General features: G+C 47.6%; 1 protein-coding gene and 1 pseudogene across 1 annotated transcript in view; one reads left to right on the top strand and one right to left on the bottom strand.

Annotated features, from left to right (window-relative positions):
- Positions 1–2,364, top strand: part of PRDM2 (PR/SET domain 2) — a gene marked incomplete in the record, with an annotated part of 130,618 nt that extends 128,254 nt beyond the window's left edge. Inside the window, 1 exon segment of the mRNA XM_006145277.3 lies at positions 427–2,364.
- A 6,118-nt stretch (positions 2,365–8,482) lies between these two features.
- On the bottom strand, positions 8,483–8,857 carry LOC106734556 (60S ribosomal protein L9 pseudogene; annotated as a pseudogene).
- Between the last annotated feature and the right edge of the window lie 5,140 nt (positions 8,858–13,997).

Below are 13,997 nucleotides of genomic sequence, written 5' to 3'. Positions count from 1 at the left end.
CACCAGAAAGACAGAGACAGAGAGACAGAAAGCGAGAAATCACCCCCCGGGGGGATGGCCACACCGCAATCCCTTCTCCTCCATTGTCCTCTCGGGATCTTGGGCACGCACGCACATGCACCCGGCATGAGTTTTAAGCCACCGGGTCCGGGACGCAAACCGCAGTCGACTACGTGGGAGTCCAGCGACATAGCCATTACGCTAACTGCTTGTCCCTGAGGCAGGTTTGTTTCTTCACCCAGGTGTTGGTCATACAGGTGCGTTCACCATGAAAATTCATCACACTGTGCTCTGTTCTGTGCGTATATGGTGTCCTTCGGCAAATAGTTCCGTTTTAAAAGTGAAGTGGGATCATGCATGAACGGTGCATGGCCGGCTCTGAATATGTGTTCTCCATGACTACTCTGAGTTTCTTTTTCTCCCCAGCACCCGAAGTGACCTGGAACCAATGAAGCCAAAGGGACTGGCAGTCTGCTCTGCAGGGAGTACGGACCTATCCCAGTTGTGTGAGCTAGTGAGAGGAGAGTGTGTGTGTGTGCATGTGTGTGTGTGAATGGGTGGGTGGGTGTCGTGTGCATGCACGCACACATGTGTGGTCTTCAAGCAAGGGTCCTGAACCCCAAGGAGGCAGGAAGGCAACTGACTCCATACTGTCCTCTGGGATGATACTTGGATGCAGCCCCAGGGACCTCTTTCTGCAGCTCAACCTTCCTGTTGGGGTGGGGCCCCACCTACTATGCAATTTTTCAAGAGCTCCTTGACCCTGCTTTTTGCTTCTCGAGTTGTGTTTTGCCATTGTGGGGACTTTGGTCTGGCCCAAGGGTCAGCTTCAGTCCTGTCTGAGGGAGGCCTTCAGGGGGCCAAATTCTCCTTCAATACCATCCCCACCTCCAACTCCCCTCTTCCCCACCATCTCTGGGAATCAGTAGTGTATAGACACATTGGAGCCAAGCCTGAAGCTTTGGCCCAAGTTCTTGGAAAACCCCCCTTCTTGCCTAAGCAACCCAAGCTGCTGACTCTTGAGTCAATTCCAGATCTGAAATTCTAGCCGGCTCATTGCTCTTGAGTCTTTGCAGAGAACCCCTAACGCAGGTGCACCTGGGGGAAAGACCTTGTCCCCGTGTATGATCTGGTTCCTCCCTTGTGGGAGCAGGGGTGAGGACAGTGTATGGGGACGGGAATCTCCTGTGCCCTTCCTCGCCTCACTTGATGGGACCATCAACTTCCTTAGTGTCTGAGCTTCTCAACTTAGTTGCAAAGGGAAACAAACAAATTGAGAAGTGAAAAAGAAAAATGGGAGAGTTAAAAAGCACAGGGGGGAGAAAAAGAGATTTTCAGAGGCCACAAGTCACCAGCCAGGGAAGGAAGGGGCCGACTCCTGCTCTCTGGTGGACAGTGCATGTCTCGGAGAAACGGGTGAGCTAAGCTCGGCATTTGGACCAAGTTCAGTGAGGTTCTTGGGTTTTGTGCCTTTGGGGCAGACCCCAGACCAGGATGTCTGAGACCACTTTGGTGCTGTTTTCTTGGCTCCACTTTCCGCAGTGGTGCCTCCAACCCGAAGTGGGAGGAGGGAACTTGGAAGAGCACGAGTTGTCACACAATAAAGGGATTTTTTTTTTTTCAGGGCTACTATGGTTGATCTTGCAACTCTGTAAATATGTATGTAGACACTTTTAAAAGCACGTATTTATGTCCCTGACTGTAAATGCCCCATTTTTAAAGTTTTATAACTTGTGTTATTTAATGAATCAGTCGACTGGCTGCAGTTGGGGTTTGGTAACGGTCCAGGAGAAGGGTCTCACGAGATCCTCACATGGGCAGAAAATGCTGGTCATTGGCGGACGTCACAGTTTTCCTATGTCCCACCCAGCTCAAAAGCGTTGTTCGGTTATGTTCATAAACTGGAATCCTTTTGCCCGCTCCTGCAGTTAACCCTCAATGAGCATGAAAAATTGTGGCTGTCTCTTATCCTAATGATACACGTTTGTCCCATACATGTTAACACTCACGGACTATGATCCAGCCTCTCAGTTCTTGAGGGTTTTCCCCCTTTCAGCAGCAAGGAAAGCTCACGAACCCAAAGCCTCGAAAGTCACCTTCAGCCAATGGCGAATTTGGAAAACGTTGGGGCCTCGGGGGATACTAATTTTTTTGCATGTGCAAATGTGCCGGTCACCCTTCAACACTCTCAGACCATCAGGAAAACTGTTTCGATAATGACACAGGGGGGATGGTTTTGTAAAGAGTGATGTTTCCTGGTCAGTGGTGGTCTTCAAGCGTGGGTCTGGATTGCAGAGAAGACAGTTCTGTATCTGCCATGTGAAGAAAATGAACAATAAAAGCGTGAAGAGCGATTGTAAGGAACAGGTGTGGAGTGATCATTTTGGTTTCTGTGCTTTGTTGTCCATGTTGGTGATTTTTGTGTAGGTGGGTGGGAGGGGACAGGGAGTTCCCGAATGCTCCATCCCAGCCATGGGAGAACCTAGGGTTTTCAGGAAGCTCACTGTGGGCATATCTACCTGGTGGGAATACCCTACCTGGCGCGACTCCACCTGCCAGCCATAGATGAGCCATTGCCTAGGACTAGAAAGGTCTGCGGTCGCACATGTGTCTCTTCTCTAAACGGCTTTATTGAGATCTAACTCACGACCATACAGTTTACCTCAAGTGTGCAAAGCAGTGGTTTCTGGCATAGTCCCAGGGTAATGCAACTATTTCTGTGATCAATTTCAGAACATTTTTGTCACCCCAAAAAAGAAATCCCATACCCATTAGCAGTCACCCCTCATTTCTCAAGTGCCTAGCCCTGGACAACCACAAATCTACTTCTGTCCCTATAGATTTGTCTGTCCATATAGAATTTTCTGCTCTGGATGTTTCACATAAATGGAACTATATAATATGTGGTCTCTTTGTGACTTGGATCGCTTATTTAACTTAATGTTTTCAAGGTTCATTCAGGTTATAGCATATATCAGTACTTCCATATTTTTTATGGCCAAATATTACAACATATTGAAGAGCGATTGTAAGGAACAGGTGTGGAGTGATCATTTTGGTTTCTGTGCTTTGTTGTCCATGTTGGTGATTTTTGTGTAGGTGGGTGGGAGGGGACAGGGAGTTCCCGAATGCTCCATCCCAGCCATGGGAGAACCTAGGGTTTTCAGGAAGCTCACTGTGGGCATATCTACCTGGTGGGAATACCCTACCTGGCGCGACTCCACCTGCCAGCCATAGATGAGCCATTGCCTAGGACTAGAAAGGTCTGCGGTCGCACATGTGTCTCTTCTCTAAACGGCTTTATTGAGATCTAACTCACGACCATACAGTTTACCTCAAGTGTGCAAAGCAGTGGTTTCTGGCATAGTCCCAGGGTAATGCAACTATTTCTGTGATCAATTTCAGAACATTTTTGTCACCCCAAAAAAGAAATCCCATACCCATTAGCAGTCACCCCTCATTTCTCAAGTGCCTAGCCCTGGACAACCACAAATCTACTTCTGTCCCTATAGATTTGTCTGTCCATATAGAATTTTCTGCTCTGGATGTTTCACATAAATGGAACTATATAATATGTGGTCTCTTTGTGACTTGGATCGCTTATTTAACTTAATGTTTTCAAGGTTCATTCAGGTTATAGCATATATCAGTACTTCCATATTTTTTATGGCCAAATATTACAACATATGGACTTATAATATTTATACAGCCTTTCTTTTAAAAAATTTTTACTTATTAATTTAAAAATAGGCCATAAAGAGAGAAAGAGAAAGTGAGAAAGCAAGCTACCTGGTCCAGGACTTGAACTGTGGTCAGCCATGTGTGTGTCCAATGCTTTAACCACCATGCCACCTGCTGGCCCTTTATATGTTCTTTTATTGATGGACTTCTGGGTTGTTTCCATTATTTTGGCTATTAACAATACGCTACTGTGAACATTTGTATCAGAGTCTTTGTGTAGACATAAGTTTTCTTGGGTGTACAGCTGGGAGGGAATTGGTATGTCAGGCAGTAACTCTATAGTTAATGTTTTAAGGAACTGCATGTTTTCCTAACTGACGCACTATTTCACATTCCTACCAACAATGTGTGAGGATTCTAATTTCTCCACATCATCAGCAACACTTACCATCTTTTTAATGTTAGTCATCCTAGTGAGTGTGAATGCAAATAAATTCTTTTGAAGGGTTGGCTATCCACCTGGTCACACATCCTAGCAGAGGATGATGCCTGGGCGTGCAGACGATGGGGATGAAGACAGGTGAGTTTTCATGGGAGTGAGAGACAAGCATTTCTTTTTAGGGTTGGGGTGGAAGGACCATGACAGGATAGATGGCAGGAGGCCCCCAGATGGTCTCTGTCCACATCTAAATGTTGCAGAAAGGTAAGAGATGAGCCCAATTTTCTCTTTACATGTAAACACTTTCTTTATAAAGAAGTGCTATGTTGGGTTCTCTAGAGAAATAGAACTAGTAAATCTGTAAGGAGATTTATTATGAGGAATTGGCTCACGTGCTTACGAAGGCTGAGAAGTCCCAGGATCTACCATCTGCAATCTGGTACACCGGTGGTACAATTTAGACCTAGGCCGAAGGCCTGAGAACCAGGAAGTCGAAGACATAACTCCCAGCCCAAGGATAGTGAGGATGTGATGTCCCAGTTCAACAGCGAAGAGGAAAGGGGATGTATGTTCCTGCCCCCACTTTTTCGTGTATTTGGGTTTTAATGCACTGGATGATGCCGGCTGTTCTGGAGAGGGCCGTCTGAGGAGCCCACAGATTCAAATGCTCATTTCACCTGGAAACACCTTACAGACACACACTTCCAGAAATAAGAGTTCATCTGGGCATACCACGACCCATTCAAGTGGACACATCAAATTACCCGTCAGACGTGAGTCTGTACTCTTTGGAGAAAATGTATCTAGAAGATAAAGTAGGCAATGAGGGGGAAATCCATGCATTCAGCTCAGCTACTTTGGCTGGCTCCCTAGACTAGGCATGCAGAGATGAATTTCATCAGGCCTTGCTACGGGGTACGCACAGTGATGGTGACGGTCCGGGAGGTAGGAGTAGATGACAATTTCAGGGAACAAAAAGGGCTGGTGTAGAGGCCAGTCCTCGGTGTACTAAGAGCATAGAGGTGGCACCTCACATCCAGCCTGGGGCATCAGGGAGGGCTTCCTGGGGGAGGAAGGAACACAAGATTCTTGTAGATTCTGATCAGGTCTCACCTGATATCCACGTTGGGCCTCAGATTTGTGAAGAGAAGAAAAGAGTGTCCTTATATTAAAAGTGGTCTGGGGATGAGCAGGTGGCATCATGGTTATGTTGCTGGACTCGTAGTCAATCACAGTTCAAGTTCCAGACCCAGCAGGAGTGTGTGCGAGCCCAAGATCCCAAGAGGAGAATGGAAGAGAAGAGATTGCAGCATGGCCATCCCTCCTGGGGTGGGGGGTGGTTTTTCACTTTCTGTCTTTCTCCATCTCCCTGGTGAGCGCAGGCACCTATAGCAAATGAAAAACAGCCACATCCATGTATAGATGACTTTTCAGCTCCGTCAGATATTCTCACAAAGTGCCACCCCATTCTAACACACCGAGGCGGGCAGGGCAGTGTAAAGTCTCTTTCGTAGAGATGAAGTCTCCCAGCTCACGCCTGTTCAGTGTCAGCCCGGAACTGAGCCAGTCTCCAACGGCTGCAGCTCACAGCACCACTGACTGAGCTCTGCCTCTGCCAGCCGTTCTCTGCACATTCCCACTCACCTCACCACGGTGTGGGTATCTTCATAGTCAGATCACACATAAACTATCTGAAGCCCAGAGACATTAAGCAATTTGTCCAGGGTCACACAGCTGGAGAATGGGGATCAGGAACTGGACACGGGCCTGTCAGGGCACGAAGACCAATATTTCCTTCTTAGCCATCCCTCCCCATGCTGCTTCCTCTACTGCTGCCTGTCCGTTCCTCCTGACCTCAGGCCATTTTGTACATGGAAACATTACATGGAGGCCGGAGGTTGGCCGCCAGAGCACAGCAACCAGCTGCTGGACTTTGGCTCCGCCCAGGTTTGTAACCATACAAGAAGCACGAAAAGTGTAGGCTTCGGAGCACTGGCCCTAGGTGAAATCTCACCTCTGCTGCCTTTGTTTGTTTGTTTGTTTTTCTAAGAGAAAAGAGTTTACTGAGAGAAAGAACGCCTGGGGTTCTGAAGCTGGAGGTGCTTCAGGCCACCCCGCTGAGGAGACATGATGTATTTATCTGGGAGGGTGGAGGGCTAGGGTCACAAGAATGGCTGGTACTTCGATTAGCTGACTTGCCTCTGTGACCCTGTGGGCCCGTCTGTGGGTTTGGCTGTCAGTAAGGAAGGGCTCTGGCCAGAGGATTGTGGCCAAATGTTGTTGTAAGCATCTCCTTATTTTCTGATGGGAAGTTACCAACAGGCCCTTCAGGGGCTGATCTAACATTTCTAGCCTTTATCTTTTATACCGGCCATGTGATCTTGGGTTGCTTGCTGACCTCTCTTCTACAGATGGGAGAGAATGATATCTACCTTCCTATGTTCTAATGAGGATATAAATCAGCTACTACTGTGTCTCCTTAGGGCAAGTTAACTTACCTGTGTGGGGGACTCACCCTGTCTTGTTCAAGGCCTCCTGTATTGCCAGCAAGCTCTGCAGGTCCCGCCAAGTTTAATGCCACTAAAGGTGAGAACTATGGTCATAGCAATGATTAAAAGTAAGCATTTGTGGTCTCAACCAGACCACTGGATCAAGCTTGCCACAGGGAGCTCTGGAGTTTGCCTGAAACAACGTCTCTGTGACTCTAGGCTTGGCTAATTTATATCCTGACAAACACAGGGAGGTGGTTACGACTGCCGTCCCCTTGTACAGACAAGGGACCACGTGAGGTCAGTGACCAGCCCAAGGTCACAGTCAGTAAAGAGCCTGGCTCTCGGTTACTATACAGCGAGGGGAGACTGACTCCAAAAGACCACCCCTCCCGAGTGCTTCACGGGGCTTGTTGAACTTGGCTGCCTGTCTCCGTGGAGAAACAGGAGAGATGTGCTGGGAACAGGAGCCCCTGGGGACCTCTGTGTCTCCAGCTTGCAGAATGAGCATGGCCCCGACCACCTGAGACAAGTCAGAGAGAACCTGGTGGTTTGGTGAGATCTCTGGCAATCTGCTGAGTGACCAGGACTGTTTGCAGGCACACCAAGGAACCCAGAGGAGCCGATGCGTGCTGCTCACCAAATCCGGCATGGATGGCTGGGTGGCTGGGAGGTGCTGCATCTCCCTGGAAGGAAGGTGAGTGTGGGTGTAGGGTCCAGCTGTACACCTAAGCTGGGATGCTGCCTCTCGCCAGTGGATGGGGGTGCTCTCTAGGGGCAAGGCTCTAGGACATCTGGCTTTGTCCCGTCAGGGCAGGGCCTGGGTGAGCTAAGTGCTCTTGCCTAGGGCCAAAGTCAAAAGGAGCCATTCAGCAAGGGGGTGAGGACAGGTCCTGAGGCCCCTTTCAGGGTCCTGTCACTGTGCTCTCTGCTTAAAAAGGCTTGGGACAATGTTTTTGTAAATAGCGCTATGTTTTTCTATTTAGCTTTCTAATAATTTCGTACTTTAATAGAATGTGTTATATATATATATATGTTAAGAGAACCATATTAAATTAGAGCATAGTAGCGTCACATCACACTTCAAGTGTGACACAAAGAGTTAAGAGATTTTGGAATAATTATTAGATTTTTTTAATGATAAACAAGTTCTAGGGTGCACAGCTCAAGTAGGGCAGATTACTGAGACGTTGGATGGCAAAATTATGTTTATCATGACACAGACTACATCTTCTAGCTGGTAGTAAGGCTTTATCACTTAGTTCTACTTCTCAGGTATCTGTTTACAAGTGACTAGGACACATCTGTACCAATTAAAAATCCATGCCATGACAAAATTCACCTCAGGATCTTCCCCAGCTTCTTATCCAATGATGAATAGCCACACTCCCTGGTATTGTATTTCTCTTGCCTGAAATATCTTTGCTATTCCTTCAAAAACCAGATTTAAGCCATTTGTTCCTGTGAAGAAAAACAACTAGACAAAAAAATTCCTGACCAGGACTTCTGTATTGTTTTTAGCATAGTCCTATTACTAGGAATAATTTTTTACTCCTCAGTTGCTTACTTGCCAAGTAGTTGGAATGGGATTATCAGTTTAAGAAAAAGTTTCAAATCAATTGCTTTTATTGTCCTCTTTAAAATGCCATACAAGGGCCTTGGAAATTACCCAGCTTGCTACTGTACAATTCTAGACCTTATTCATCAGCTTGCTGAACTGTACCCTTATCAGAGACAGATACCATCCAAGAATTTTCTTATATCCTTATTTCAGCTGTTTAAAAGCAGCTGAATGTGAAACAAGTTCAATATCATTGCTTTCAAGGATCAACTCATCTTTCTGGGCTTGAGATACTGAACAAGCAACACCTGGTCACATTCGAACCCTCTGGATGTATTTTTCACCCAAGACATTTCGGATTTCAATAAGAGACCCGTTCTCCTGAATGTTGATGAGAAAGTGAGCGTACACAGAGCTCATCTCGTAGCGGAAGCCCAGTGTAACACCCTTGGTCGTGTTCTGTCCCTGACTACAGACAGTGTGAACGGTAGCCAGATCCTTTGTTTCCCCACCATTTGTCAACCCGCAGCCTCTCCGTTCTTTCCAAGGAGACTGAGCTCTGCATTGATATGACTGAAGTCCCTCCGCAGGGTTCCTCTGGGGCCCTCGGCAGTAACTGCGTCCCTTCAGAGTGATGTGGACATCCTCAGGAATGTGGAGGGTCTGACCGCTGAGAATGGTCTTCATCCTCACAGTAGAATGCTAAAGCATTCTAAATATTGGGGGTGAGGAGGCTTGGGCTCCCTCTCAGGGGTGAGGAGAAGGTTTGGGGTTGGCACCCAGCTGGGTACTGAGGCGGTCCTGGAGGTAAGACTAGCATTTCAAAATGCCCCAACAGCTTTGCCAGCCCCACTCAGCTAAAACAGAGCAGCCGACGCCAAATCTAGGAAACCTGTGGTCCGAGATGGGGGCTGACCCTGAGTCCCACCCGCCTGCTCCCCATGACAGCAGGCTGGTGGGAGACAGGGCCCAGCCCAGTGGGAAAGAAGCCTGCAGTCTGTTCCCTCCCTGTCTCGCCCTCCGATGCCAGCAGCAGGCCGGACAATGAGGAGCTTTGTGACAGGTGGGGCTGGTGGGCGACCACACCTGATCACGACTTCCCAGGCAGTGGACTTCCACACAGGGCCTGGGGGAGGGTGCCTGAGGCCGTAAGAGCCAGCACTTGCACTGATCTGAGGTTGGGGGTCTCCTTACGTTTTGCATCCTGAATACCTTCCTTGTCTCTCCCTAGTCCTGGCCCTGCAGCTTAGGATGCTGTCTGTTAGGGACTGTGTGCATGTTTCTGAATCTGAACATGCCTCCCTAAAATCTATCCGAAGTCTCCCCTTTCTGGGCTCGAAGCCCCTCTGCCTCTAGCCTCACCTTACACATCCTACCTTGCCTTCTCTGTTCCAGCCATCGCAACTGCCCTGCTCCTGAATCATAATAAGCTCTCTTCTGCTATAGGGCATTTCCCGAACTAATCCCCTGCCTGCAGTGACAGCCCCCCAGTAGTCACGTGGCTGTCAGTTTGCATGTCATCTCTTCAGGTTTCCTTGAGCTCTCTGTCAAAATTAGCCTCTGCCACTTGGGCCTATTTGTTTTACTTCTAGTGTTTGTCACTGCCTGAGATTTTCTGGTTGTCTGGTTTCTCTAGAATGTCAGCCTTGTGAGCACAGAGGGACATCTCTGTCTGGTTCACATTGTATCCTGGTGCCCGTGACAGCACCCAGCACCAAGCAAGTTCTCAGGATTCTCTGAGAGGCCTTCCTGGGAGAATGTGGCCTTGAAGGTGTTTCTTGCGCTGGGGATTGAATGCAGTTGTGTGAAAATGGCTGCTTTGCAGCTTCCAAGCTGGACAGAACATTCTGCCCAGATCTCAGCCATGGTCTGCTTCTGCCTGACAGTCCCTGTGACCATTTTCAGGGGTGGGAGTGCAAAATGGGGGCTCTTATTTTTAAAGTCGCTGCTTCAGAGGTAGGGATACAAGCCTCCCAAGGAACAGAGTGTTCAGCTATATAAAAAAACAGATCTTTTTTCTTAAATATAAGTTTGTCCCAAAATTATACGGGGCATATTTATACTAAAACATGATTGTCTATCTGAAATTTAAAAGTACCTCAGTGTCTTGTGTTATTTGCTAAATTGGGCAGCCCTATTCAGAAGACTAAGTCCTCTACAATGCCCTTCTCTTCCGGGTCGTCTAGAGGGGACCCCGCTGGTCACTCTGAGTGCCTGTCAGCCAGTCCTGGCCCTCAGCCCAGCAACCAGGGCAGCAGCTCCCCCTGCTCTGAGTAGCAACTCATGTCTTATGCAAAGGTCGGCAAATGTCAAGTGGGGCCCTGAGGACTCTGAAGAGTGTTCAAGTGGCTCTTGATGCCTGCATACATCTTGGGATTGTGGCTCTGACTTTGCTTGATGTGTAAGATTAAAAAGCAATTTCTTTTAAACGAGTGACTCCCCCTCACTTTTTTTTTCCAGTTTTTGCTATCAAGCATGAGCATTCTTTAGATGGAGCCAGAAGAGGAGAGAGAGAGGAAAATGAGAAATAGCCCTCCAGAGGGGCTGGTTTTGCTTGCAATCCCTTCTCCTCCATTCTCAGGATTTGGGGCACGCATGCACACATGCCCAGAGTGCTTTTCAAGCTACTGGGTTCGGGACTCAAACAGTGCAGTCAGCCATGTGGGATCCAACACCTTAACTTCCATGCCTTAACTGCTGGCCTGAGTGGCTCCCTTTCTTGCCATCTGCTATGAAAGATCGCATGGCAGAGGGGTAAACAAATAGACCAGTTTTGGCATTGGTTGGTAGGATGTTGCAAAATAATGTCATTCTTGGGCAAGGAAGGGTCCTACAGCTGTGGGCCTCTCCCCTTCCCAAGTCCACACTGCTATGTGTGCGGGGTGTGGTCTATGTCTGCTTTGTCTTCTTTGAGCACCATTAGGTGCTGCTACAGGGGTCAAGGGGCATGGCACACATGAAGGCCCACTTGGGGGCCCAGGGGAGGGCAGTGTGCACTATGGATCATCTACTCTTCCTATGCTTTCATGAGCCTGTGGTGTAGCAGCTCTAACGAACATGTAACCTGGTGAAATGCCTCAGCACTGAGGCACAGGACATTTCTTTTTTCTTTTCTTTTTTGCTGTAAAAAGATAGCAATGCCATTTTCTTTAATTGAATTTTATTTATTTATTGTTATGCTTCAATTCAGCTGGAGAGAGAGAAAGCAAGAATGAGAAAGCAAGACACCGGGTCCAGGACTTGAACCTCAGTTGGTCATGTGGGAATCCAGCCCCTTAACCACCACACCACATGCTGGCCCCAGGGACAATTCTTACATGATGGTTTAAGTACCAAATTTATTGTTTATTTTTCTCTATTGGACATGCCCATTGTTCATAACCCAGTAAACAGAGAAAACCCAAAGAGATCCCAGTCATCGGGAGACTCCTTAGTCCATGATCCTTCAGGTTTTTATGATAACACATATTAGCAACTGGCTGTGCTGCCACCCAGCTGTGTGACTGCGTGAAGTTATTAAACCTGCTTGTGTGTGCTTCAGTTTTCTCATCTGTCAAGTGGGGATGGCCAGACTCCATTCCTCACAGGGTTATTGGGTAAACTAGGTCGGCCATTATATCCAAAGCACTTTGTTCCTTGCTTTGTGAATAGAATGTGTTGCTTATGATGTTATCCATATGGGCTTTTAAGCATTAAGGTTATTATTCTATATTTGCTTCAATTATGGTGGTGGTGGGATACATAAGATGAACCGGGATCTTCAAATAGTTCATGAAAATGTATATTATGTAAAAACCACGCATGGATTTTAAAATATTATGCACCAAAAATAAACTTTAATTCCCACTTTCCATATCCTTTTGGAAGTGTTCTTGTGTAGCCAACATTTAGATTACTTTCATGTTTTCCATGGACACTGGACAGACTTGTACATATTTGCTCATGTATGATGACTATTCACTATGGAAGTGGACTGACCATGTTCGAGGGCAATGATCGATAATCCTTATTGAATCCATGCCAGGCACCAAGTGCTGGGTCAAGGGTTTGCTTTACAGAAACTCTCTGGACAAAGGGTCCATATTGCTCCTGTATTTATGGAGGAGGATTAGGCTTACAGAGGTTGAGTCCTCTGAGGTCACAAATGTGGAGCAAGCCACTTCTGTTCTTGAAGGCCAAGGCAGAAGATGCCCTCTGCTCAAATCTCCGTGGAGTATTCTCCAAAATGCTTGAGGGTCCAGGGTTCTTCCTTGGCTTCCCGAGGCTCTGCAGCTTGCCTGATGCCACCTAGGCTGCATGTCCATCCCCTTTAAATTGGGGGCTTGCTGCAGGGCCCCTACTGGGAGGGGAAGAAGGAGCTTTGAGAGGGTCCAAGAGTAGGGAATCCTGACACAGGTGACAGCCAGCTGTCCTGAGGTCTGACCCCTTCTGGTTTGACTATCTTGTGGAAATGACATCTTTATTAACGTGCTCTCAGTCTCCTATCACTGTGTCATCCTTTAGTAGTGGGCTGGAGGGAGAGGCTGTCCTTCAAGAACAGCCGTGGAGTTGGCGCTGGGCAGCTAATGTGCTGGGAAGGGGCCTTCTGAGTCAAGTGTCCCAGGTGGGCTCATCTGGTGCCAGCCCCATGTGCATTTGTGTGTGGAGCCCCTGCTGCTTCAGAAAGCCTAATAAAAAATCTCCTGGAGGTGCAGCCTCCCTGTGAAGGCCCCTGCAGGGGAGCGGAATCCCTCTGCAGGGTGGATATAAAAAGAAAGGGAGTGGCAGAAGGGACCTCAGTGTTGCTGTAGGTCAAATTTGCTTCCTCATTCCAGCTTCTCCCACCTGGTCCCCTACATCACACACGCACGCGTGTGCACACGTGTGCATGTGCACACACACACACACATACACACACACACACACATTGCCCATGGTGGAACCTTTTCCATGTATGTATCAGCTGGGACAAATGTGTGCTCTTCCAGTGTTGAGAGCAGACTCTCATTCGCTTTTCCAGCCAATAAGATGAGACTGTGGGCTGGTGACAGTTCCTTGGTTCTCCAGCCCCTCCTTTTGACATGAGGCCTGTTCTCTGATACCTCCCTTTTGAACACCATCCCTCCAATAGGTCCCCAGTGAATGACATCAGTCCATGTAGGAACAGCCACCTTAGGTGGAGCTCTTGTCCTTTATAGAAGGAAGATCATTTCAACCTGGATAGCACAAGGCTGTGTGCACAGGAAGGGTGGGGATGTGCAGAATGATATGAGGGTGTTTCTTTTTCTTGCTCTACTGCACTAGTTAGAACTTCCAGAACTGGGCCAGTCAGTGGCATGGTGGTTAGGGTGGCTGGATCCCACATCATTGACTGCACGGTTCAAGTCCCGGACCTGGCAGCTTGAAAATAAGGCTGGATGCATATGCATGCATGCCCACAATCTTGAAGGAGAATGGAGAATGATGTAGCCATCCCCACCGGGGGTGCTTTCTCACTTTCTCTCTTCCTCTTTGTCTCTCTCCAGTGAGCACATGTACCCTAGAGCAAATTAAAAAAAAAAAAAGAAAAAGTAGAAGAACTTCCAGAACTGTGTTGAATAAACTGTGAGAGCAGATATCCTTGCCTTGGTTTCAAACTTAGTAGGAAAACATTCAGTCTTTGACAAGTAAAACTGTAGGGGGTGTGTGTGTGTATGCTCCTTAACAAGCTGAGGGAGTTCTAACATGTAGAAAAAGTTCCCATCTTCCTACTTTCTGAGAGCTTTTGTCATAAGTAGATGTTGACATTTGTCAAATGCTGTTTCCTATAGCAATTGATATGGTCATGTGACTCCTCTTTTTCTGCTTG

This window comes from Tupaia chinensis, unplaced genomic scaffold (assembly GCF_000334495.1).
Source record: "Tupaia chinensis unplaced genomic scaffold, TupChi_1.0 Scaffold000146_1, whole genome shotgun sequence".
NCBI lineage: Eukaryota > Metazoa > Chordata > Mammalia > Scandentia > Tupaiidae > Tupaia > Tupaia belangeri.
This window is presented reverse-complemented; position numbering and strand designations above follow the sequence as displayed.